Below are 27,641 nucleotides of genomic sequence, written 5' to 3'. Positions count from 1 at the left end.
GTTCTCTTATCGGTGGCCGAGGAAAACATTTCAGACACACAGCCGCTCAAAATCTATACGAAAATACCTCTAAGGGGGTGGCTTAAAGAGCGCCAATGAAACCACTCGAAAGGGGTGTGATCACATTAAATGGGGATGCAGCCCTCAATGTCCTTAGATAAAGGTTCAAACTAGCAAGTGTATCAGCAGTGTCAAAGGTTGTCAAGAACATTTTCCTGTTGTTCGTCGTATTACGGACTGTCATTTTCAACCTCTAAATGTGGGAATCAACGCCCCAGGGAAAAGTGTGGTTTCATTGACGGAGAGTTGATCGAGGTAGTGCCACAGATGCTGGATTGGGTTTAAATCCTTGGAGACATGTTGTCAGCGTAGTATGGTAAAATAATCCTGGTGCTCTTCAAAGAAGCACGTACACTGTGAGTAGTGTGATATGTTGAATTGTCTTGCTGGTAGGTGCTATCATGCCGAGGAAAAACAATCTGCATGGTACGGGTGGGCATGGCAACCAAGGCTAGATACATATTTGTGTTCGTCCAGTGTGCTTTCCAGAAAGACGAGGTCACCCAGGGAATGCCACAGAAGCATTTCACAGACCATAACGCTCTCTCATCCAGCCTGGACTCCTCTCAGCCAGCCGCTGTGACCGAGCGGTTCTACGCGCTTCAGTCCGGAACCACGCTGCTGCTGCGATCGCAGGTTCGAATCCTGCCTCGGACATGGATGTGTGTGATGTCCTTAGGTTAGTTAGGGTTAGGTAGTTCTAAGTCTAGGGGACTAATGACCTCAGATGTTAAGCCCCATAGTGCTTAGAGCCATAGCTTCTGACTTTTGTCGCAGCATGTTTTCTTTCATATATTTTGCCAATGGCCATCTGTCCTATGGAGCACATGATTCGTTTGGAAATCCACATGTCGCCAATTAGTGGACGCTCAGTTGCGCTATCGGTGTGCAAACTCTACCCTTTATTGTCGACGAACAGCAGTCGGAACGGCTGCATGATCGAGGCACCAGCTCCGGAGGACCGTATGCAGGAACTTTCTTGAACGTCGTTGAGGAGACACTGTTGGTAGTCACTTTACTCATCTGGGCGGTCAGCTATTCAACAGTTGCACGTCTATTCGCTAGTACACATCTCTGCAACAGTCATTCACCCCTGTCACCTGTGGCCCGTGGTGCACCAAAGTCGTCTCGTCCAATGTTTTTGTGCCATTTTACCATGCACGGTATACTTTTATCGCGGTGTCACTCTAACTGTTTACAAAATTAGCTGTTTTGGAAATGCTTCCATCCTTGTCCCCATAGCCAATGACGATGCCCTTTTAGACGTAAGATAAGTCGCTCCTTTTCCGCATTACGACAACGACTACACTGTTGCCGGCCGGAGTGGCCGTGCGGTTCTAGGCGCTACAGTCTAGAACCGCGAGACCGCTACGGTCGCAGGTTCGAATCGTGCCTCGGGCATGGATGTGTGTGCTGTCCTTAGGTTAGTTAGGTTTAAGTAGTTCTAAGTTCTAGGGGACTGATGACCCCAGAAGTTGAGTCCCATAGTGCTCAGAGCCATTTTTTGACTACACTGTTTTCCGCGATCTCCCGACACGCTTGATATACCCTCTACCGTTAGTGCTGCCAGCCGCCGTCAGTGAGTGTATAAAAATGACTTTTTTTAAATAATAATATCAATATTTATGTATGTGTTTGGAGAGAGAGAGAGAGAAAGAGAGAGAGAGAGAGAGAGAGACTGATTTTTTACTGAGATTTTTACTTTAAGGCGTAACTGGTACCTGAATTTTGGTTGCTGCCTCCTTGAATGATCAGCTTCTGCACCAGTTGGTGACGTATTGCAATTTGGAGGAAGTTATTGTTCTTTAAGGTTTAAAATACGACTCTGTTAGTTACTTGGCCGTATTGCGGATAGCTTTGAGCCCAAGTTTTCGTAGCTTTTCATACCTAAGGGACCACTGTTGTAAATAAGATCAAACAGCACTCTGCTTTTCGTGAGAAAAGGAGATTGCTTGGTACACAAACTTCCTTCAAACTACACGTCCTGCTACTTCAAAATTGGTCAGTGGAGTTCAGCACCATACTATCGTACAAGAACATAATCAAATTACTGTAAATAAGAAATTATGAGAGGTTGTTACTTATTGAATGAAAACTGTAGAGAATGCATTTCTTTTCCTGTATTTTAGTGAAATTTGTATACATAAATGTTTGGCAGCTCTTACACATACTTCACTCGGTTTTATCACTAAAATATCAATTTTCATTAAATGTAACAATACGTTCTGAGCGACGGCTTAGCAACACGTGTTCTTTCCACAAGATGCAGATTAACAGTCCTTTTTTTAAATAAAATCAATTGTCTTTTTTTTTTTTTTTTTAGAGTACATACTCAAAGATTCTTGCTGTCCAGCTGCGCTTCACTTCACTTCAAGTACTTTTTGAATCACATTTACATTTACGGTATTTACATACATTACTGAGCTTCTCAGAATATAATCAGGCACAAATTAGTTAAAGAAAAAAAGCAGAGAGGCACACATAACATTACAAGTTGTTATTTCACGTTGAAGTCGAACGTAGGGGGCGGTCATATTGATGTGACTGGACCGTGTATGTGCGCGGTTGTTAACATTATAGGTCAAGGAAACCAACGAAAATGTAAGGATGTATGAGGATGCGCTCCAACTAGTCAGCTCTTCGTCGAAGTATACAATTCCAACACTTTTGCTTCTTTCAGAACAGTCAGACAAACCTACTAGCATATGACTTGCCACTAAGGATAACAAAACTGGGCGCAGAATATCGTCGACATACCGCTGTTCTGTAAGGATGCCACAGATGACATCAACGGGGTCCGCCCTGGTTGTCGGGCCGTATGGCGCACGATAGCCAGGTCGGTTCTCACCACTTCCGGGGCGTCTCCAGACGTCCTCGCTGTCATCAGGGCACATCAGTGAAGAAAATCCTACTCCAGTCAACGAGATTCCAGGCCGAAGACGTGTCTGGAGACGCCGCGGACGGCAGTCCAGTATAGAACTGACCGTCGTTGACCATACCGCGCCACGGTGTGATGGTTTGACGTGTCACTTGTTTTCATTCTAGGACCCTTTGGTTGTCATCCGCGGCACCCTTAGAGCACAGCAGTACGTCTATGATGCCCTACGCCCCGTTCTGTTGGCCTTTATGGCAAGCCATCCTGCGCTTGCGTTTCAGCAGGATAATGCTCGCCCGCAGCGGCTAGAATTTCTGCTGCTTGTCTTCGTGCGTGCCAATCTTTTTGCTTTGACCAGCGAGGTTGCTGGATCTCTTCCCAACTGACAACCTATGGATTGGAGCATTACGAGTAGGGCTCTCCAATCAGCTCGGGATTTTGACGACCTGTTATGTCAACTGGACAGAATTTAGCGCTATATACCTCAGGACGACATAGTACAATTGTATAAATAAATTCCAAGCCGAGTAACTGCTTGCATAAGGATCAGAGGTGGACCAATGCCTCATTGACTTTCTCTGTCTTTGAAACTCTTCCTCTTAAATAAATCATCCAATTTTTCTGAAACTGTAATCATTTTTCTGTACACGTACAACAAATCTTTTGTTTTTGTCTTAGAGTGTATTACAAGTAAAAGCCTCTTTTTAATTTTTTGCGTTTTCTATAGCATCTAGTGGCAGAGAGGCTGCATGATACCACTTAGTAGTGAGATATTAGTGATACCTGGTCTACTAGAGAATAGGGAAACAAACAGGAAGGACTGGACTCCTTTTGTTATCACTCGTTTTATTTAACAATCATATAAACAAATTCCTTTGAAACAATATCTTAATCTGCTACCAATGTCCTTTATGAAACAAGTCTATCTCATATATAAGAAAATTTTAACCACTATCAATTATGCGCCTTACGGCTTAAAATTAATTCACAATTGTAGGTTGCTCTTCAAGCGCACTCCGGCCTCAGGTAACATCGAACGCCAACTGTCACGTTCTTCTGGAGAGCCTCCAGTTAACTCCTCCAGCAAAGATAAGGCAGCCAAGACTCAGTACGCGTCACAAGCAAAGATAAGAGCTTGAAGGCGAAGCACCTGCAAATACGCTGGCGCGCCAGCAAAACGCCACGACTCGGTTAGTTTACACAGCAGACAGGTGCAGCTCTTCGGTAAACGTATTACGGGGTTAAGGACCGAGAAACTGAAAGACACAGTCTGCGTTGAAATATGCTGTACAGTTTCGATGTATTGTATGAAAGACATTTTTGGTAGACCATAGGATTTGGTCAAACAATATCCATCTGAGACTAGTTTTGACCTGAAGTCATCACCTGTCACATTTTACCCATCAAAGTGGCAGGAGGGTGAGTCAATAAATAAACCACAAACCGGTATGGAGACATCAGAGCCCCGTATACCAGTCTGATATTTATTTTCCTTTTCAGCATACTCCCTCTGTAAACTTAAGGACGTATCCCGTCGTTCGACAAGTCATTAAAAGCCTTTAGCATAGAATTCTTGTGGCAGCGTTCGCTTATAACGAGTGACCTCTCGGGGCTTAACAAGTTTATGTGGTGCCTTAAATTGCTGCAACCCGCAAGTCCGATGTGTCCTGCGTGATGGTAGCGAAATATCCCTAGATTGGGACAGCATGTCTCATCACTGGATAGCCAGAGTGGCCAGTAGACTCATTGTTTCTTTGGTGCTTTGCTGAAAGCCTGTGTCCAACTAAGCACAAATTTTTATGAAATGCAATTCTAATTATGATGATTGACGTTGTCAATTGTGTTGGGGGCGATCTCGGAATCTAAACACTGTTGATCTTCTTCTTACAGAAGTTTTTCTGCCGGAGTTGTTACTAGTTTCAGAGAAATTAAATCGCTCTCTTCCGATAATATGAGTAGAAACAGTCAACAAACAGACTGTCGGTAATTTTTTTACGTAAATAATCTGAACATGGCGACATCATTTCACTGAAACTAGTGGTCACTGTGGGTTTTTATGCGAACTGGATGAAAAAGCTTTTGTGATAAAAAGAACAACCGAGTTTACAGTTCTAATCATATACGGGACGAATATCGCTATGGACATGTTCTGTGGACAGTCTCTCGGCTTACAAAAATCGCTTTGTTCTATATGGGTCACACTCATAGTACACTTACCATCTAGGTCTCTACTGCAGACCATTAACAATTGGCCGCAGAATACTGTGTGTCAGGTACCTTCCACGCGACATTTGCTACCACCTTCTAGATGCGTATAAAAAAACTAAACTACACCCAAACAGTCAATGAAGGCCCAACGGTACCGACCGGCCGCCGTGTAACCCTCAGCCCATGCGGATATGGAGAGTCATGTGGTCAGCACACCGCTATCCCGGCCGTTTTGTCAGTTTATTAGACCGGAGCCGCTACTTCTCAATCAAGTAGCTCCTCAGCTTGCCTCATAAGGACACAGTTTATCCCGCTTGCCAACAGCGCTCGGCAGACCGGATAGTCATCCACCCAAGTGCTAGCCCAGCCCGACAGCGTTTAACTTCGGTGATCTGACAAGAACCGGTTTACCACTGCGGCAAGGTCGTTGGATCTAGATGCGTATAGGCGCCTTATTTAAAACGGTATGCGGTATTTTGGCGTTTGCGACGTATTTATTGACCCACCCTCGTATAAAATACGTGTCCACGATGATTGTCTAGCTCAGATTAATAAACACTGAAGAAACCAGGGGGGCTCAAGTACAGCACAACATCGTTCCAACGTCGTGTTTCATCTCAGGTCCACTTGCTTCCCTAAGATACTGGATCTTTCAGGAGAAATAGTAAATATTTTAAGAGGTGGTAGTATGGACTAATTCCAGCAAAAAGTTCCGTGTAGCAGAGATAGACCTGTGACCCAGGCGGTGCTCCGATAGGGAATCGAAAGCATGGTACAAATCTTTGTCTGTGTAGCTAAGCAACCGCTTCCTTCGTGACCGGCCATGTGTCATGGCTCCCCACCCTGCCGACCTAACCTCGTTGCCCATGACCTCCAGCTCAGTTGTTGACCACCGTCAACAGTACGGTGGGCCGGCCGCTGTGGCCGAGCAGTTCTTGGCGCTTCAGTCCGGAACCGCGCTGCTGCTACGGTTGCAGTTTCGAATCATGCCTCGGGTATGTATGTGTGTGATGTCCTTAGGTTGGTTAGGTTTAAGCAGTTCTAGGTCTAGGGGACTGATGACCTCAGATGTTAAGTCCCAGAGTGCTCAGAGCCACTTGAACAGTAGGGTGGCGAACAAGGACAAGCGCCGTCAGTCACGTGGCAAGCGGATGTAATGAGCATTTGGCGGAGACGAATGTGACTTCGAGCGGCTGTGTGATTGTCTATTCTGTCAACTTACATGTCTGACAAACACGTCGCTCGAATTTCATTGAACTTGGCGTTGAAAATTTGTCCAGTAATTGTATCTACAGAATAGAATGGTAAATTGTGATTAGTCATCGACATTTGTTCGACCTATTTGGTGAGCACTTTAGTGTGTTTGACGGTACAAACAGTTATTGCCAGGTATTCGCTGTGCTATATGGTTCTTTACACCACACATGTTTGTTTTAGGTCTGATTTAATCACGATTTTATTTAACGAGTTACCTGCATCCAACCTGGCTGACTTACATTAATAACGTTGTTACGAAGCAGTTGTTTGGGAGAGGTTGTCTAGTTCCGGTATATTAGGTATAAGTCCTGTTGGTAATCGATGAACGTTGCGTAATTTATTTTGTACTCAGGATTAATGTAACCTCAGTTTTAGTATCCGGTTTTTTAGTTTAAGCAATGTGGGCCTTGTTGGTAAAATTTTATTTATACACTCTTTTCGATTTCACAGTTTGAAACGAAGCTACGTACACTGTTTCATTCTCTCTTAGCTGCGATCTGCATTTTGTGTAATTTCGTGTTTGCCTATTTGTTCCTGATCTCGGTCTCTGAGACAATCGCTCCTACTTGTGAGAAATCAAATAACATTCACTTGATTTATATAACATATTTCACATTGTTTTATAGTTGCTCATTTCCTGTGGTGATTTGACGTGTTCACAGGAGTTACGTGGTGTGTTAATTAATTGTTTATTGATGCTTGATGTATTTTTTAATATTTCTTGACTGAAGTGTTTGGTCCAGTAGTACATGAACTAATAGTGTGCTTTGTTGAATTTATTTTCGGGCAGAACCACCTGAGTGAGGTGAAGCTCTACGCAGGGTCAGGATATGAAATCTCAGACTAAAAATACTCATATTTCAATGAAGTGTTTGTGAATGATTTTCATTGAGTTTGTCAAATTTCGCGTGTAAAAAGTCATAACAGTTTGTTCAAGTTATTAAACAAAATCAATGTATTTTTTTTTTTTTTTGGGTGATGTGATATGTTTTTGTGGCCTGGTACGTTACCACTTCCAGCTCCTCGTTGCCAATGTATGTCAGCCTGGTTACTCATATGTGTTCATTCCCCGTGTTGGAACTCCAGTTCCTATGGGTTAATTTATCAATTATCGTTTTTGTTTCGGCGTTCTAGATGTGAAGCTTTGCTTGCGTTAACATCAAAGAATTTTTCAACTCTGACTGTGATTATGATTTGCTAGACGATTCCATTGGATTGTTGAAGCAGGCCTCACGAATTTACAATTGTTAAGTATGACGATGTTGTGTTAGTTTACGGGTTTTCTAATGGAACCGCTGCTGCTTCTTGTTGAGAAGAAGCAAGACGATTTCCTAATCTCACAGTACAGATTCAAGAATGTTTAAATGTTTACTCGTGTTTTCACCAAACTGCATGAGACTGGTGCAGCACCCACGATTCATACGTCATCTGAAGGAGCAAATGAACAGTCTGTGGATGAAGTAGAAGACAATATTCAGTTCCGAGAATGTAGTCCTTCAACACGCACGCATAAAGTCTCCACATGTACCAGTATTTAATTTACACGAATGTGGCAGACATTATGCTTGCATGGCTTCTATCCTTATCATTCAGAGTGGATTTAAAAACTTCGAGAAGGAGATGAAGGCAGACGATTGGAATTTTGTCGTTAGTTGACTGCAAATCGCCGCATAATGCCATTGATACCCTTCATGTTCATAGGACTTGAAGACCTGGAAAAACCATTCCGCAATGTCAAATGGTACAACTTGTTCGATATTCTAATACGGGTAAGCTATAGGAAAAGACAGGTAATATGCAATATGTACAAGAACCAAGAGGGAACAATAAGAGTGGAAGACCAAGAACGAAATGCTCGGATTAAAAAGAATGTAAGACAGGGATGTGGTCTTTCGCCGTTGCTGTTCAATCTATACACTGAAGAAGCAATGACTGAAATAACAGAAAGATTCAGGAGTGGAATTAAAATTTAAGAAGAAAGCATACCAAAGGTAAGATTCGATGATGACATTGCTATCCTCACTGAAATTGAAGGATTACAAGACTTTCTAAGTGGAATGAACAGACTAATGAGTACAGAATTGGGACTGAGAATAAATCGAAGAAAGACGAAAGTAATGCTAATTAAAAGAAATGAGAACAGCGAGAAACTTAACATCAGGATTGATGATCACGAAGTAGAAGAAATTGAGGAATTCTGCTACCTAGGTAGCAAAGTAACCCATGACGGACGGAGCAAGGAGGACATAAAAAGCAGGCTAGCACTGTCAAAAAGGGTATTCTTGGCCAAGAGAAGTCTCTTAGTATCAAACAGTGGCCTTAATTTGAGGAAGAAATTTCTGAGAATGTAGGTTTGGGCCACAGCATCGTACGGTAGTGAAAATCGGAAAAAGAAGAGAATCGAAGCATTTGAAATGTGGTGCTACAGAAGAATGTTGAAAAGCAGGTGGACTGATAAGGTAAGAAATGAGGAGGTTCTGCGCAGAATCGCCGAGGAAAGGAGTGTATAGAAAACACTGACAAGTAGAAGGGACTAGATGATAGAACATACTCGTAACGATTTGCCGTAGCTTAAAACAATCTGTGAACATTCATTTGGGTTATATTGTAATGAATAAACGTTGAACATAGGCTATACGGAATATTTTCTTAGAATTAGTCTATACTACCATCTCCTATGATATTTGATGTTCCTCTTCAAATAATATCTGAGATACTTTGTAGTCATGGACATGTGGTTTATTGCACTTTGATTAGTAAAGTCTGACAGATGATTAGGATATGCGAAACTACATTCATGCACATAAATTAAGGATAATGCTGATACATGGTGAAACAACGCTTGGTCGACGGTTTGCGGGTTTAAATCACCTCAGGGTATGACCATGTGGTGCATTTGACCTGCGGTCGTCGCACGGTGGCGCTGGCAGCAGTCCACATACGCAGAGGAGTATTGGTGCGTGTCAGAGTACGGTGCAGCGCGTATGTGTGCAGACATTTTCATACGTGCTAATGGTGACTGTGTGTTGAAAATGGCTCAAAGAACACTTATTGACGACGTTATGAGGGGTAGAATACTAGGGCGACTGGAGGCTGGTCAAACACAGCAGGTCGTAGCACGGGCCCTCCGTGTGTCACAAAGTGTGATCTCAAGAGTATGGCAACGATTCCAGCAGACAGGAAACGTGTCCAGGCGCTACAGTACGGGACGTCCACAGTGTACAACACCACAAGAAGACCGATATCTCACCATCAGTGCCCGCAGACGGCCACGGAGTACTGCAGGTAGCCTTGCTCGGGACCTTACCGCAGCTACTGGAACAGTTGTCGCCAGACACACAGTCTACAGACGACTGAACAGACATGGTTTATTCGCCTGGAAACCTGCAAGGTGCATTCCACTGAGTCCTGGTCACATGTGAGCCCGTAAGGCCTGGTGTCAAGAACACAATTCATGGTCATCGGAACAGTGGCCCCAAGTTACGTTCACGGAACAGTCCAGGTATAGTCTGAACGATGATTCACGCCCGGTTTTCATCTGGCGTGAACCAGGAAACAGATACCAACCCTTAATGTTCTTGAAAGGGTCCCATATGGAGGTCGTCGTTTGATGGTGTGGGGTGGGATTATGATTGGTGCGCGTACACCCATGCATGTCTTTGACAGACGAACTGTAACAGGTCAGGTGTATCGGGACGTCATTTTTCACCAGTATGTCCACCTTTTCGGGGTTGCAGTGGGCCCCACCTTCCTCCTGATTGATGATAACTCACGGCCCCTCCGAGCTGCCATCTTGGAGGAGTACCTTGAAACAGAAGGTATCCGGCGAATGGAGTGGCCTGCCTGTTCTCCAGAACTAAACCAAATCGAGCACGTCTGGGATGCTCTCGGTCGACATATCACTGCACTTCTTCAAACCCCTAGGACACTTCAGTAGCTCCGACAGGCACTGGTGCAAGTATGGGAGGCTGTACCCCAGCAGCTGCTCGACCATCTGATCCAGAGTATGCCAACCCGTTGTGCGGCCTGTGAATCCCATATTGATGTCGGGGTACATGCGCAGGAAACAGCGGCGTTTTGTAGCACATGCATGTCTGGACGGTTTTGTCAACTTATCACCAATACCGTGGACTTACAGATCTGTGTCGTGTGTGTTCACTATGTGTAGTGCGAAGCTGTGCGGCACTACATTCTTCAATTATCCTTAATTTACGACCATGAGTGTAGTAGCAAAGCAATAACGCATCAAATGGGTGTCGTCCTTGGGTGGCTCCGTTTCAGACTTAAAATGTTACCACGCAAACTTCTTGTATTCGAAATAGATATAATAAAACGCTTGTAACGTTTCCTTTGTCCGGCAGTGAAGAGAAAATGGAATGAAAAAGATAGTTGAATATGCCCAACGGTATTCAGTGCATAAGTAAAAGTTTGCCGTCCAAACGGCACATCGCAAAAGCGACTACATGACGTATTGAATTTAAATCCGTACACGAAATATTAGTTACTCTGTAAGTTGCCGATTTGTTTTTCAGCGTAATAAAATAACTACTGCATATTGATTGATGAGTTTATCAGTCAGTGGGTGTTGCTGCACGTACGATGATTCGATAAGCAATTTGACCGTGAAAAAAAATGCCAGTTCAGTTTCCACCTTAAGTAGTGGTAGCAACATTAACTTGGACTTCGTATTAAAAAGATGCAGGTTCTATTATAAATGAAATGCTTAATCAGCAAAACGCGATACGAAGTGGGTCTGGTGGCTTTCGAAGAATGTACGTTACCTCTCTTGAATCATCTTTTCTAGAACAGAAAATGTGCAACTTATAGTAAAACATATGTGAGAAATCTATAGAAGACTTTATTGATAGTAGACGCGTTTCAGATAATTGGTTAGGTATTCAGAATAAATCAAATTTCAAAATTGGCACATCTGCCATCATCTATGCCACCTGAAGGAGCGAAACAAATTAAAGTTAAACGGGAAGGAGCCTCTTCTCTAAACAATCTCTACTCTTTCATTTAACAACTTATGGTAGCGTCTCTTTGCACAGCGATACTGTTATCAAAACAAAACTGTTCAAAAATACAAATTATCTTTGCTTTTACGTAATAATAATAATAATTTCGTGTGGCTGATTGGTCTGGTGCAAGTCTTCCTACTGGAAACCACTTCGGCGACTTAGTGTCCATAACCCATCCCTATTATCCAGCCGGAGAAACAGGGGCCTACAGTTTAACGTAGAAATCGAACCACGTGACGTTCCAGGCAATCCTCACCTCGTTGAGAGGTACTGACAGAATTTTTATCTTACGTTATCGGATACATCTCACAATGGCAGCAAGAATAAAATTTAAAACAAAACAGCATATCATTTTATTTCGTATGCTTTCCGCTAATATTGAAAACCTGACCAGTTTGTTTACACAGCCCGCACTACCATCATTTAAGATGAGAGTAGTCAACTGCTTTAGGTTCAAAACAACCGAAGTTATTATCTCCTCAGCATATAGAGAACAAGTAATTGAGACCGCCAGAAAATCTGTTCACATGACAAGCATGGCAGTAGTGTGGGCTGCCTAGCTCCAAGGCGATTACATAGTCACGTTCCACTTAGTGAAGGGTAGGCAACCAAACGGGCCGCCTTGAAGCCGGAGCGCCGGAACCGCAGGACATTTTAATTTCCACTTTCTATACTTTTATAAATAAATTCATAAAAAAGCACAACCAGGAAGCATTCAGGATTCATACTCATAGCAGTGGAAGTTCAAAAACATAGCACAATAATTTGTTTACGTATGAAATTTCTCCATTTTTTCACTTACTATTGGCTGCATTTGTTGCTATTTGTACGCTTTTCTTCATAAGTAAAAGAGATTCTTCGATGAATTTTGCAAAGCATACGAACCATACTTACAGCTGTATGAAAATACAGAATTTTCCAAATCTATTAAAAACTGTGGTAAAAGTTGAAATAGTCAACTATAAAATCTGACATTTTCTAAACATGAACCCTAAAATGTTACAGCTCATTCATTCTTTCATAAATTAAATAAATTTTAGAGTTTCATACACCAATAAGTATGGTTTATACGCTGCGCAAAATTCCTCGAAGAGTCTCTCTTATTTATGAAGGAAAGTGTACCTATAGCAACAAATGCAGCCAATAGTAAGTGAAAAAAATGATGAAATTTCACAAGTAAAAAAAATTTATTTGGTTATGTTTTTGAACTTCCACTGCTGTGAGCGTGAATCCTGCATTATTCGTGGTTCAAAATGGCTCTGAGCACTATGGGACTTAACGTCTGTGGTCATCAGTCCCCTAGAACTTAGAACTACTGAAACCTAACTAACCTAAGGACATCACACACATCCATGCCCGAGGCAGGATTCGAACCTGCGACCGTAGCAGTCCCGCGGTTCCGGACTGAGCGCCTGAACCGCTAGACCATCGCGGCCGGCATTATTCGTGGTCATGCTAACAATGTTTTATGAATTTATTAGTAAAAGTATAGACAGTGGAAATTAAAATGTCCTGTGGTGCCTCTCCGGCTCCAAGTCGGCCCGTTTGATGTTCTAGCCCCCTTAAGGATATGAGTTCTGCCTTAACGTCAAGGATTACAGCTCTGTTATTGCTTCGTGTATCCTGATCGTAAAACGTCGTGTAGACTTCCATCAGTCCCATTGTTAGAAAGAAAGAATATACTTCAGAATGCTCAACGTACAAAGGGGTGTAGTTTACGAAAAGTCTTGTGGTCTTGTGTGGTAATGCTTTTGCCATTTGCTTGCAAAAGGGTTCTAATTTCTAACTAACATATTCCGAAACAGCACTTCCAATGCACCAACCTCTATCAAAAATCATTTTAGAGCCGGTATTGTGTTTATTTTCTTCATATTTACTTGCTCCAAAGAATGTTAGTGACTGAACCAAATTACGCTCCATGTGAGACAACGGGACGTGGTTTATCTTTAGAAATTCCAGACATCCGCTGTTTACTCAGTAGACCTCTGTTCCTCATGTGACTGATGCCATTTGGTACTACCTCAGTGTCCACTTCGCCACTGCCTGAAATGACATACAACGTAAAAACAGAATAGCATAGACGAAGAGGACATTTCCGTTAAAATGAAATCTGCTAATATGTAAAATTATTCTTGATTTTTAATGAACAAATTTCTGATGATTAAAGATTCGAGCACATTATTGTATGGAAATAAATTATGAATGTAGGAAAACAGGAAAAGAATTGAAGCGTTGGACATGCAGTGCTAAAGAGGATTTTGAAAGTTAAGTGAACAGGCAGCAATCCATTTATCTTTATTTATGAAATAGGGTCTACTAACCCTTTAGGATTAAATGGAGATACCGAAAAAATCCCATTAGCACCCGTGACTTCTGGAAATCGAAAATGGAAAGGTGCAGCGCCAGTCTTTAATAGTAATCTGGATCTGATTATTGTATAGTAAGAAATGTGGTGGTCTTCTACGGAATCGGAGAGGATGTGAAAAAATGAAGAGGCATACGTTAAGATACCAAAGAATAACTCCAATGGTACCCGAGTAAACAGAAGAGGATAGAAAATGTGGGGGAAAACAGAGGCTGGAATATATCCAAGAAATAACTGAGTACGTTGGGTAGAAGTGCTGCTGTGGGTGAAGAGGTTGGCATAAGAGAAGAATTCGTAGCCGACCGCATCATACCAGACAGATAAAATACCGTACTGAATGACACCTATAGAAACGTTTCGCCCATGTGCTTAGTATGTGGAATGTACTGTCAATCTATGACATCCTATGTACCTCATAGTAGATGGCTGTAGAATGTCGTTAATTGCCTCCAAAAGTTATATTCTTAATACAGTGGGTATACACCAGTTCAAATTACATTGTGAGATGTTTACGTTACTCCCAAACACACAGTAAAAATGTACGCAGTCTTTGGTGAGCAGTTGGTGGCGTCCTGGTAAAACGTTCATCTTCGAATCAGCGTAGAACTACTAGGCGGCACCTGACACGCCTAATTACGCCGTGAATATTTTACGCGGGACCGAAAATTAATAACGGTGCACCGGGAAATCGTGTCCGAGATAATACTCCGTGTCGTTCGAGCGAATGCGGCGGGGGACATTGTTCTGTTAATTGAAATGGGTTCGGGGGGCGAAACGGACGGGTTTTAATATTTCAACGCACATTCGCGGAGCGGGCGTTCGCTCTCGACCGGTCCTGCGGCGATGCGCGATTATCGCTGAAAACGCTGTCCTGTTTGAGCCGTAAAACGCCCGCCCGCGTGTCGACCACCTGCTAGTGCTCTGAGTTTGCAGCTGTTTGTCCCGTTTACGTTGTAATAGTGGCTATCGTCCTCCGATTTATATCCGTATCTCTGCTTCACTGTATACGATACAGCACGAAGAAAAAGAGAAATAAATGGTTATTGTGCTTTTTGCATCCTTTATAGCACGTACATCTAGCACGTATTACTGCATCAACCATACAATATCTTTTGTTCTTTAGACGTTTGAGTTTCCACGGTTCCGTATTATTGGAGAGTTACGATCAGAAAAAAATTTCGTCCCTCGTGTTGCAAGTTGGAAGCTTACAGGACAATGGTGAACGTTATCTACTCGATATATATTCGCTATAGGTAGGCCGTAAGAGCACACTCGTTCAGCGTCTATACCGAACGATGTTGCACAGTGTTTAAGGTCATCCACTCGCAGTCGGGGGGGGGGGGGGGGGGGGGGGGGTGTTCAAATTTTATGTCAGGCATCTCAGATTGTAATTTCCGCGGTTTCTCTAAATGCGTTAAGGCGAATGATATGACGCCACCTTGTACATGAAATGAGGATCTTAGAGCGCATCACAGACACGAGGTTGTCAAAGCTGTCAATATTATAACCAATGAGTGCGTTTTTTTTTTTTTATGGGCTGTGGAATCACCAATGTTTCCTATGCAACTGGATTTGCTTATTGAGAAGTCAAAGCACCTTCACATAGCCTTCGAGAACCTGGAAAAGGCTTTTGAACGAATAGTACGTGACGTCATATGGTGTGCCCTTCGAGACCTTGAAGCAAATGAAGAACAATTCGAATATGTCTTCTATACCACAATCCTAGACGTCGAGTACTGCTGCTGGTGTATCAGATGACTTTCCTGCGTGTGTGTGTGTGTGTGTGTGTGTGTGTGTGTGTGTGTGTGTGTGTGTGTGTGTGTGTGTTTGTGTGTGTGTGCGCATCAGGGATCTTCTCTTTCTCCTCTTCATCACAATAATGGAGACGGTCGCGTCAGAAAGGAGCTCTTGGAACACTTTTGCATCCTGTGTACTCTGCTGGCAGTTGAAGACAAGAGCGACCTTAAACGACTAGTTTAACTTTTTTATGTTTGATAGGTTTGAATTTTACGTTGTTCAGTTTAGGTATAACAACCTTGATGTCACGAATCCCTGTATCTGTCATGATGCTCCTTATTTGGTCAGGATTATTTATTGCTAAGAGGTCAAGTATGTTTTCGGTACTATTTACACTTATTGTTTTTGAAAATAATTTTCTGAGAAGGCATTCAGTATGTTCCTGCCCACCGCCGACTTTAAACATGTATTTTCACCCAACATATCGAGGAAATGACAGTCAAGTTTTCTTTGAACCGTTCAGGAACTGTATTATCTGAGTCAGGAGGTCGGTAAAAGGAACCAGTTACTAATTTAATCCGACTGTTAACCAGAGTGAACAACTAATTTACAGATCCAGACTGGCAACGGCCCGGAGCATAGAGGTGGCCCCGGGAGGGATGCTCGGCGGCGTAGCGGCGGTGGACTGCGATGCGTCCTCCTGGATGCACGAAAGTAAGTCCCTTATTGTGAAAGAGCAGTTTCTCTTGTCACCTGTCCTAGCGGCTTACTCGGCGAAGACTCCTTTCTGTGGTCTGTGCGCTGCCTCTAATGGGCTAGCTGCGACAAAATACTTTGCGCAGTATTATGATTCACTGTCTGTGCGCAATAAACTAGTCCGTGTACGTAGTGACCTCTAGCGGTGTATCTGATGCACCCTGAAGGCTGCCGGTGTGTCCTGCTCGGCGGCCTATGGGCTGGCCCCTAGTCGGTCCGGGACCCGCCTGACGCATTTGTTGTGCAGGTGGCCGTTAAGCCTAGGCGCCAAGCCGATACACGAGGGTTGTCCAGAAAGTAAGTTCCGATCCGTCGCGAAATGGAAACCATTGTGCAAATCCGGTAAAAGCTTTGCATATATGTGTTGGGCAGTGTCTCTAGTATGCCCGTAGAATGTGTGGCGTCGCTCTTTTCAGTTTTGAGTGAACAGTGAGCACTTAAATGTGCGTGGGGGATAGCACCTCCTGCCAAGTATGAGGGCCTGGTTAGAGATTTCGCCTGTGTCTTGCAGCCCACATAACACAACTGTCGAGCAGTTCCTTCTTCATGCCAATTCTCGGCCGCACACTTCAGGGGCAATGAAGACGCTCCTGCAGCGTATCCGATGAGAAGTGTTTGATGACCCACAATACAGCCGCAATTGGCTCCCTCTGAGTCTCATATCTGCTCACAAGAACCGCTGGTTATGAAGACAAAAATTTTTCACAGACAACGAGCTGCAGACCAGTGCAGATAACTGGCCGAAAGCACAGGCAGCTGCTTTCTATGACTAGTATATCGGAAAGTCGATACACCACTATGACAGAACTCAAAGTTGGAGCGACGACTATGTAGAGAAGCAGGTTTAAGGTGTACCTAACTGTTGCAAATAAAACGTTCCTGGTTTTCACAGCGGTTTCCATTTCGCGACCGATCGGAACTTAGTTTCTGGACAACTCACGTACAAGTAGAAAACAATGTGGATTTGACGGGGTATAGATATGACTCAGTAAACCCGTCAGGTTAGCCAAGAGCGTTAATGCGCTGCTTCCTGGACTCGGGTCGGAGCGCCGGCCCCAGATCGATTCCGCCCGGCGGATAACTGACGTCGGCTGGTATGCCGGACAGCCTGGCGTGGTATTTAGGTGGTTTTCCACATCCCGCTAGGTGGATACCGGGCTGGCCCCCGCGGTCCGCCTCAGTTACATGACTCGCAGGCATCTGAACACTTTCGCATTATTCCATTGATTACACTGGACGCAGACAGCTGGATACACTAATTCCATCCCGAGGGGTACGGGGTGGTGGGAGGAAGGGCATCCAGCCACCCCTCAAAACTAACCTTGCCAAATCCGATCCTAACCATGCTGACTCTGCAGAACCGCGAGACAAGGCACCAGCAAGAGAAGAAGATATGACTCAGTAACCGAGCAGGCAGAGGAGGAGATGAGCTATCTCATCACTCGATGGAGTCAGTCTTGCATGAAGGCGGGTAAGACAAATCCAAGGTTGTCCAGACCCATCGAATATCTTGTCTATGTTTGGCGATGAGTTGTCAGCTGGTAGCTTTCGTCTTCCGTGTTCTACAGCTTTGGGGCGAAGTCCTGGAGCCGGCCGGTGTGGCCGTGCGGTTCTAGGCGCTTCAGTCTGGAACCGCGTGACCACTACGGTTGCAGGTTCGAATCCCGCCTCGGGCATGGATGTGTGTGATGTCCTTAGGTTAGTTAGGTTTAAGTAGTTCTAAGTTCTAGGTAACTGATGACCATAGATGTTAAGTCCCATAGTGCTCAGATCCATTTTTGAAGTCCTGGGTGGCTTAACAACTCATTCTGCCTTCCACATTGTCTTTCGCCGGCCTTAATGTTGCAGACAGCGAACGGCGGTTGAGACGCGTTTTTATATCTGTGCCCCTCAGAGGCTATTAACTGTGGTAATTGTCTTCCAGAAACCTTATTAGCGTAATGTTTGGAGACTGGGGTCAGACAAGCAGAATGCAGTGTGCAGTCAGATGCTTGAAGATCCAATCACCAGACTGCAAGGAGTCATCGACTCAGCACGAAGTGAAAACGAAAATGGCAAAAAGTTATGCTAAACACTGGAATGGAAGTAGAGATCTGACTAAAACTCTGAAGACTGAGTCGCATAGCGTCTCTTGCTCCTGAAGGCAAACTCACGGTCTATTCTAATTCCTCCGACTTCACATTGCTAACGGCACGATTGAGTGATTCTCTCTCACTGTCTCACTGACTGGAACCCTGCGAATATCCTGCAATAATCGCTTGACTGCTCTTGCTTGGCAGTTTTGATCATCATCTCCCTCACTCTCTCCCCGAGGGAACTGAATTTTCCATCGTCTCAGCTTTGTCACACGTGGAACCATTCCTCCCAGTCTTGTCAGTCGTAATTAGTGGCTACCGTGCAGGCTCCGGGAATTTTCGTGCATGGAAATTATGTCTTTAGGTTTATCTTTTTACCACTGTACACTAAAGTAATCAGAGTGCGTAGAGCCTTAGTGATACAGCGTCTTTTTATTTATTTATTTATTTAACCTGATCTGATTAGGCCCATCAGGCTGTATCTTACTTCGGACCAGGGTTTCAGACATACAGACCTTCTTTACACCATAGTTACGTAATAACTAACTGTTTTAATATGACAGACAGTGTTAAAATGATTTGAGTGTCTTAACTTCCAACTAATAAAGTTAATACTGGAACGACTTGTATTACTACTGCTACTGTCACTAATAACAATAATGATATGACGATGATGACAATGATGATGATGATATTGACACTTATAAAAAGAATTTACAGGTCTTCAAAACAATTTTTTTCTCATAGCTAAGCATACTGGGAAATGACGAAGATCTGTCTGGAAAGAAGGATATACATAGGTAACGAGTGCGTTAGGGACGATGGTCATCGTTAGTGTTGCTTTGGTAAGCATGTCATTAACTGTCTTCTGAAGCTTGAGTTATTATTCAGTTCTCTAATATAAATGCGGGAGATTAATTCAGAGTCTTGTTCCTGCTACTGAGAAGGACTTCGAGAGAGTGGCTGAACTGTGGAGTGGGACACAAGGAATTTCGCTCTGATGGGAATGGGTGTTTCTGCCATGTTGTTCTGACAAGAGCGTTAACGTCGAGGACAGATAATTGTGAGGGATAATTATGAAGGATAGCGTTCGTTGATAAGACAGTAGAGCAAACAAAGAGTATGGATATCTCTGCGCTTGTTTGTGCGCAGCCAGGATAGCTGTGTATTTGATGGTGAAATATGACCAGAGTCGAATATCACTGATATAACAAATATAGGCATTCATAACCAGTTCCTGGCGCAGTGGGGTTTTCCTCAGAAATGCCTTACAGGATAACATCGCTGTAAGCAATAGCTGGAAGTTAAAGTTGATAAGTTTTACTTTCGGACCATCTAATTAGACTGAATGGAACAGAATTTTCGTGCCATACACGTTTCGCCTTTTAACAACATAAAAACAAGCGTTCAGTTTCTAGTACTGTGAGACCTGAAAAACAAAATTTCACACGGCAATTCCAAGAAGAAGAAATGAAATTACTATTGTATTTGTTTGAGTGTTAGTCCTCAGCATTCGCCTGTTACCTTTTAAGTTACTTAAGTTAATTTCTTCGATTAATCTGTGATTTCTTGGTTATTAGATTAACTCGTTGTTATATTTTATTGTAAGGGTAACCGGTTAATCCATTTAGTAATTCTTTTTGTAATATTCTTGTTGTCGTGTGACTAGGGCCTCCCGTCGGGTAGACCGTTCGCCGGGTGCAAGTCTTTCTATTTGACGCCACTTCGGCGCCATGCGCGTCGATGGGGATGAAATGATGATGATCAGAACAACCCAACACCCAGTCCTTGAGCGGAGAAAATCTCCGAGCCAGCCGGCAGTCGAACCAGTTCGAAAACAGTTTCGCTGACATCGACCGATAAATAACGAAAGGCAGAAATTGCATCGCTTAGTACATTTTCGATGTTCATGCAGTGAAACTTCATTACCAGGCAAGACGTTTTAACTTGTTACTCCTTTATTACTAACTCCGTTCGCATCACATTTAGCAGACGGTATCTAAAGTACAACTGACTGCGCCTGCAAAATTATATCACTGTACGGCACATTATTCAGGATATGTGGTATAAACATTGAGGTGCGTGAAAAACTTCTTTTCTCAAAACGCAGCACTTCCAACAACCTCGCCTCTAAAGTAGTCAGACTTTTGAAGCTGTTTTACACATGGGAGTTTGATTCTTTAGATCAGATTCCTGGAGACCGTTTTGTAGCGTGTAGCTAATGTGGCTCTGCTTTAATCTCTGCTCTTCGACTGCCGCCTGAGGAGAAAATCTGGTCTGAAAAGCTATACAGTTATGGAAGAATTTAACATTAAGAAATGAAATGTACTAGACTGTTATTTGTAACGCGAGTATCAATATTCTGAGGTAATATAAATGTTACTTTAGCTAAATGGGGCCACTGTGTTATTCGATCTCGCTAGAGCAGTCATGTGCGCGTCTCGGCTTCTGCTAAGGCAGGCTTGGGTTATGGTGTCACGTAGCGTATATATTTTCCTCTATTTATCCGCCGCAAGAAATCTGCTCACGGCGTGTTAGCGAGTATTAATGATGCCACCCTTAAGATTTTCCTTACTGCGAAACACGGCGCAGTGTGGAGAGGAGGTTCCCGCCGGGTCAGGTGTAAGGTAGCGTCGGCAGACTACCCTCCAGCTAATTAGGGTCCCATTAACACGGCGCCGCTGCCGCGGCAGTTAGCGCCCCTAATGGACGCGGTATCCATGTCGTGGCAGGATCACCTGCCACGCGTAGCCGGCTAGTCTGCTCCGAGAGCTGGCTTTACGAGTAGGCCAGCATGTGTACGTTATGACGTGCTAATGTTGAAGTATGGTGTAAACAGCTCTCTCTCTCTACGGCGTTATGTGCTGTCCTCGCAGCGGGTTTAGAGACCGAAAAGCTTATGTCCACAACTCAGCACTGTTTTAGAAAGCGTCGCTCGTCCGAAACTCAGCTTCCCCTCATCTTAGATGACAGACTGCGAGTTATGGATGAAGGGCAACAGACAGATTCCATAGTTCTAGATTTCCGCGGTACCCACAGCAGAATGTTAACACATGTAAGAGCACATAGAATAGGTTCCCAAATATACGAGTAGCTCGAAGACTTCTTAGGTAATAGAACCCAGTATGTTATCCTCGATGGTGAGACAAGGGTATAATCAGGAGTGCCTCGCGAAAGAGTGATAGGACCACTATTATTTTCTATATAGATAAATGATAAATATAGATATAGATAAATGATCTGGCGGACAGGGTGGGAAGCAATCTGCGGCTGTTCGCTGATGATGCTGTCGTGTGTAGGAAGGTGTTATCGTTGAATGACTGTAGGAGGATACAAGGTAACTTAGGCAAAGTTTCTAATCGGTGTGATGAATGGCAACTAACACTAAATGAAGGAAAATCTTAGTTAATGAGGATAAGTAGGAAAAACAAACCCACAGTGTTCGAATACAGCATTAGTAGAGTGCTGTTGTACAAAGTCAGGTCGATTAAATATCTAGGCGTAAAGTTACAAAGCAATATGAAATGGAACGAGCATGTCAAGATTGTGGTAGGGAAGACAAGAATTTTGGGATAGTGTGGTTCATCTGCAAAGGAGACCGCAAATAGGACCCTACTGCGACTTATACTACAGAACTGCTAGAGTGTTTGCGAACCGCCTCAGTCGGATTGATTCAAGTGGCTCTGAGCACTATGCGACTTAACTTCTGAGGCCATCAGTCGCCTAGAAGTTAGAACTAATTAAACCTAACTAACCTAAGGACATCACACACATCCATGCCCGAGGCAGGATTCGAACCTGCGACCGTAAAAGTAATATTGGTTTTATTCAGTATTCTTTCGTAAAACTGATGTTTGACACTATTGTCTGCTATATTAACATTTTTACTTGTGGCCCTATTACTAAACTTAAACAACTTTCTTTCATGTCTGGCCCTAATTTCTTCCTTACGATTAAAGAGCCATTCGTTAATACTATTCCATTTGGAAATTAAAAAGATCTTTAAAAGCTTTTGTTAAAAATAGGTGTATACAGTAAGCTTCAGAATGAAAAAGATGAACTTAACTTTCTTGATTTAACAATTTCTGTACATAATAGTTCCTTCAATTTCAACATCTTCCGTCAAGAAACGTATTCAGATAATGTCATCCCTGCTGACTTAACTCATCCAAAAGCTCATAAACTGGCAATTTTTTCATTCTGCCATTCACCGTACGGTAACTACTCCTTTATCACCTGCCGATCAACAAAAAGAATTGAGTGTCATCCAAGCGATTGCGATTAATAATGGGTACAATCAGAATATGATTGATTACATGTTCAGTAAGAAAACTTCCCAGAACTGTTCGACTTTGAACAAGAACCTCCCCACTGATAGCAAAGAAGCTAAAAAATTTATTTCTATTCTTTTCTTGGGTAATACGTCATATAGGATAAAACGTCTTCTAATGAAAAAATATAACTGCAACGTCTCCTTCTCTACAGATAACAGTTTAAAGAGAAATCTTGTACATTCAGGAGAGATCGCCGGCGATTGGTTTTCCATTTCAGGGATTTACAAACTAACCTGTAATAACTGTCCTTCATACTATATTGGTCAAACAGGCCGAGCTGTGAAAACAAGATACAAAGAACGCCTATTAGGTAAAAAAGGAGCGAATACACACAGTTCTACTTTTGCTGAACACCTCCTGATAGCCAGTCATACGCCTAAACATTTAGAAGACACTATTATCCTACACAGAGAAGTCAAAGGGTGTAGATTAGATCTGTGGGAAGAGTTACAAATTTTCAAACATCTTGAGCTCAAGGACGGTAATATACTGAACGACCAGTTGAACCTTGCTTGTAGACAATTTTTCGAAGCTTTAAACCTGTACTGTTTATGGTATAACATTAATGCTGGTAATCTTAGTGGTTTATTTCCTCAGGAAGCTATGATGCACCTTCTATGCTTCAAGCTCCCTACCCCTTATGTAATGGTGGTTTTCTTACGATGTATGTTGCTACTACATCGGCCCTTATGTGATTTTGCCTGGCTCTAAAATACCCGGTACACCTATCTAATATCATGCAGCGCACAACCGAGCACGCAGAAGTGCCGCAACACGACATGGCAGGGACTCGACTAATGTCTGAAGTAGTGCTGGAGGGAACTGACACCATCATTAATCCTGTAGGGCTGTCCATAAATCCGTAACAGTATGAGGGGGTGGAGATCTATTCTGAACAGCTCGTTGCAAGGCATCCGGATATGGTCGATAGTGTTCATGTCTGGAGAGTTTGGTCTCCAGCGGAAGTGTTTAAACTCAGAAGAGTTTCTGGAGCTACTCTGTAGTAATTCTGGACGTGTAGGGTGTTGCATTGTCCTGTTGGAATTCCCAAAGTCCCTCGGAATGCACAAGGAACATGAATGAATGCAAGTGATCATATAGGATGCATACGTACAGGTCACTTGCCGGAGCTTGAACAGTTTCCTGCTGACATTCAGGGTCCATGGATTCATGAGGCTGTCTCTGCTGTCTCCATACTTGTACACGTCCATCCACGCAATAAAATTTGAAACGAGACTCATCCGATCGCCAACATGTTTCCAGTCATTAACAGTCCAATGTCTGTGTTGACGGGCCAAGGCGAGGCGTAAAGTTTTGTGTCTTGCAGTCATCAAGGGTACACGAAGGGGACCTCGGTTCTGAAAGCCCATATCGGTGATGTTTCGTTGAATATTGCGCAAGTTGACAGTCGTTGATGGTCCATCATTGAAATCTGCAGCAATTTGCGGAGGGTTGCATTTCTGTCACGCTGAACGGTTCTCTTCAGTCGTCGTTGGTCCTGTTCTAGCAGGCTCTTTTTCCGGCCGCAGGCATGTCGGAGATTTCCTGATCGGTACACTCGTGAAATGGTAGTACGGGAAAATTCCCACTTCATCGCTTCCTAGGACATGCTGTGTCCAACCGCTCGTGCGCCGACTGTGACATCACGTTCAAACTCACTTCAATCTTGCCATTGTAACACCAGTAACCTTTCTAAAAACTGTGCCGAACACGTTTCTTATATAGGCGCCGTATTCTGCCCGTTTACATATCTCTTTATTTGAATACACATGCCTATACCAGTTTCTTTGGCGCTTTGGTGTATGATATCTAAAATGAATTCCACAGAATTGACAGTTCCTCGCCTTATTCCGTGATAACCACAGAATGATAAATTACACTCATTGTGTGTACAGGTCAACCTTTGTGATACCTCCAGGCAGAAGTTATTGGAGTGTAACAGATTTTAAAATATTTGTGAACAACATTGAGTCCAGGGCTGCGACAACCGTCTAGATTGTCTTCACACATTGTAAATGCATGCTGCCTTGTTCACTCCATGCTAGTGCGGGGATTTTAGTGAGAAATAGATTTTAACCCTTTTCCAACCAGTGAGTCAAAATTACCCGCAAAGAGCGAAAGTAACCCCAGATAACGATACATACAGAAGTTAATTACAGATCACACACAGGCCTTCAGCCTTCGGGTAACAAACTTAAATCCAGAGACACTGTCCACGTTTAATCTACGTTTGCTTTAAAGTAAATAAACAAACGGAAATGTTTTCACAACACTTTAGACAAAAAAAATGGTTCAAATGGCACTATGGGACTTAACATCTGAGGTCATCAGTCCCCTAGAACTTAGGACTACTTAAATCTAACTAACCTAAGGACATCACACACATCCATGTCCGAGACAGGATTCGAACCTGCGACCGTAGTCGTCGCGCGGTTCCAGACTGGAGCGCCTAGAACCGCTCGGCCACTCCGGCCGGCCAATTTAGACACTTAGGCATTAGAAGTAAGACAGACATACTATTTTAAAGAATCGGTCTGTACGCTTCATGAGGTAATAATGGAATTAGAACTTTTCAAAATGTGAGCTATTACACAACTGTCTTAGGAATAGCCCGGGTGTGTTCCGATTACCAGGGATGCTGATCCTCGTTAAGAACAGAAGCCAAGATGACGGCCACTAGCCCAAGCTACACAGAGCTGTAGGGCAAGATCACATAACAAACAACAGTGACAAGGTATCGGTAAAAGAACACGGTTATCACATCGAACAGCATCCGACATTTAATTACACAGGAGGCAAGTTGATTACCATTTATTTCGATGCCGGAGATTGTTCAATAATGAATGCAGTCAAGGCAGGAGGAATCGGCCGACGCAGAAGACGGCAACCGGCGACCACGAAGATAGAGGGAAGCAGTGAGTGTTCAGATGACGTCGGGACGCTCTTCACGTTAAACGATCGCCAACCACAGCATGGTGACCAGTCCTCCGTCCTCGGCGGTGGACCCCTGATAGCCTCCGGAACAGCTAGCAAGACAAGACAACCAGAGAAATCCGCATGTGCGATCAAATCCATTCAAAGTGCCGCAACGTTGGCCCATTGCGAGGTGGCAGGGAGGCCATCGGCGAGAAACGAATACGAGAGAAGTTCAGTGAGCACTCAGAATCAATATGATCACAAGCACGGCTCAGTATTTATGCAACCAATGCATAATGTGGTAATGTGGTGTAAAATGGCTGCGTGTGTCATATATGTTTATCTTTAATTATAAACTGTGCACTTACAAATATAGTAACAGGCGTAGATACAAAAATAGAGGAAAGTACAGTCGACAATTATGACAGCTTCGTTACACAAAAACGTGTTGAAAATTTAAAGAACAGAAACAGAAAATCAAAGAACATGCAAAGATCGAAAAAGCAACAAACATTAATAAAAGAAAACAGATTCCACTAAAGCAAAAGGCACAAACTATAATAAAAAAATTGAATTTTTGCTATGCGAAACTGAATCACAGTGAGGCTTGATCAGTTTACGTGACGACAATGAATAATATGATATGGATGCTGATTCAAAACAAGAAGCCAGCCGTTGTGACCGAGCGGTTCTAGGCGCTTTAATCCGGAACCACGCGGCTGCTACGTTGCAGGTTGGAATCCTGCCTCGGGCATGGATGTTTGTGATGTCCCTAGGTTAGTTAGGTTTAAGTACTTCTAAGTCTACGGGACTGATGACCTCAGATGTTAAGTCCCATAGTGCTTAGAGCCATTTGATCCAAAACAAGAAGTTCGTTTACGGATTTGAAAAAGACGGAAAATTTAGATACAGACACGTATCTTCATTGTACAGCATGTGACGTGTTACTCTCTCTGACAGAATCTTATTGTTCATATCTGGAGATGGTTTTTAGCATGATTGAAACCAGTTACATCATTGTACAAACTCGCAATCGAGACAAATTAAGATTATATTTAATGGTGAATGGCAAACAACAATTTGTTTGCTACAAGTCATCGAACTTGGGAAAAATAACAGAAATCGTCACATCATGAAATTCCCAGTGGTCACATAGTACGTAAAATGTTGTTTTTTTGACGAAAGGGACCACCGCATTAATACCTCATTGTCCTGATTCGCCTGATTTATTCCCTAACGACTTCTTTTTGTTTACAAAACCACGCGTTTGAGGTTGAGGAGATAGGGACTAGTTGAGAAGAGCGGTAAGATGACTAAAACTTATTGCAAATAAATACTTCTAGGTAGCACCATCATACGGTTGCTGCTAACGCTTCACATGATGGGACACGAAAGACTCACACAGAGAAATCTCTGCCTCCTTTTCAGTAAGTGTCACGGTCGAGTATAGTGCTTGGCGCGTAGTAATTTTCAAGACATTCAGTAAAAGCACTTGTGGAATAACTGGTTAGATGTTTGCTTATTCTTGTAGATAAATAAACAGAAAATATGCATTTCACAGTGACTATTTATTCATGTCTTATTCTTGTTGATCCCACTCCAAAAACCAAAGCCTTTTGATATAGCCCATGCGGCAAGATGACTGACGCAAGTTGATGATATCGTCATCCACTGAGCTCTGCTTATTGCAAGGCAGCTATAGTCGGTAAGGCAGTTAATGGGTTCAAAGAACGTGAGATAGAACCATATGATCCCCTTGTGTTTAATGTGCATTATTTTGATGTCACGAAGACTGAAACTGAAAATGATACTGCTTAGATTGCAACATCTAAAGGGCGACCAACAAAAAATCCTAATTAATCTTCTGATGGTCATCAGGCAGGGTAAAATAATGAACCATAACTTAAACAAATGCTGCTCGTATTAAGCTAAAACGTAGCCCTCCCGGTTAGCCTTGCGGTCTGACGCACTGCTTTCCGGGAGGGGAAAGGGTGCCGGTCGCTGGCACGAATCCACCCGGCGGATTAGTGTCGAAGT

This window comes from Schistocerca serialis, chromosome 2 (assembly GCF_023864345.2).
Source record: "Schistocerca serialis cubense isolate TAMUIC-IGC-003099 chromosome 2, iqSchSeri2.2, whole genome shotgun sequence".
Lineage (NCBI taxonomy): Eukaryota > Metazoa > Arthropoda > Insecta > Orthoptera > Acrididae > Schistocerca > Schistocerca serialis.
Note: the sequence above shows the minus strand (reverse complement) of the source record.